The sequence below is a fragment of the Bidens hawaiensis genome, unplaced genomic scaffold (assembly GCF_021521415.1).
Source record: "Bidens hawaiensis isolate Kalapana, Puna unplaced genomic scaffold, B.hawaiensis_p1.1 tig00035022_1, whole genome shotgun sequence".
NCBI lineage: Eukaryota > Viridiplantae > Streptophyta > Magnoliopsida > Asterales > Asteraceae > Bidens > Bidens hawaiensis.
This window is the reverse complement of record NW_027505341.1, coordinates 126,618-127,500: the sequence shown is the minus strand read 5'-3', so window position 1 is coordinate 127,500 and position 883 is coordinate 126,618.

Sequence of the window (883 nt, the reverse complement as noted above, 5' to 3'; positions counted from 1 at the left end):
GTTCTCTGCCCCTGCGGGGATGGAGCGACAGAAGTTTTGAGAATTCAAGAGAAGGTCACAGCGATACGAGCCGTTTATCATTACGATAGGTGTCAAGTGGAAGTGCAGTGATGTATGCAGCTGAGGCATCCTAACAGACCGGTAGACTTGAACCTTGTTCCTACATGACCCGATCAATTCGATCGGGCACTCGCCATCTATTTTCATTGTTCAACTCTTTGACAACATGAAAAACAAAAAGCTCTGCCCTCCCTCTCTATCTATCCAAGGGATGGAAGGGCAGAGTCCTTTGGTGCCCCCCCCCCAGTCAATAATTGGGGCCTCGCAATGACTATTTTATCTCATACCTTTCTTCGTTCATGGTTCGATATTCTGGTGTCCTAGGCGTAGAGGAACCACACCAACCCATCCCGAACTTGGTGGTTAAACTCTACTGCGGTGACAATACTGTAGGGGAGGTCCTGCGAAAAAATAGCTCGACGCCAGGATAATAAAAAACTTCACACCTCCCATTCTTCATACTTTTTCAACTTCATACTTTATCAATATGAAAAAAAAAATGAAAAATAAAAGGGTCGTGTTATTCAAAACCCCAATTATGACATCCCTTCTCTCCCACTTCACACCCCGGAACGCGTCGTTCTTATATAGATAAAGTAGAGATAAATAGAGATAAAGTAAAGATAAAGGCGCTTTGACATCTTCTTAACCCGAAAAGGCTGGGGAGAGCAAAGGTTCCTTTTTTTTAGGGTACTTCCGGGAACAGATCCAGCGGAGACACAGTGGGGCCTGTAGCTCAAAGGATTAGAGCACGTGGCTACGAACCACGGTGTCGGGGGTTCGAATCCCTCCTCGCCCACAACTAGCCCAAAAGGGAAGGGCC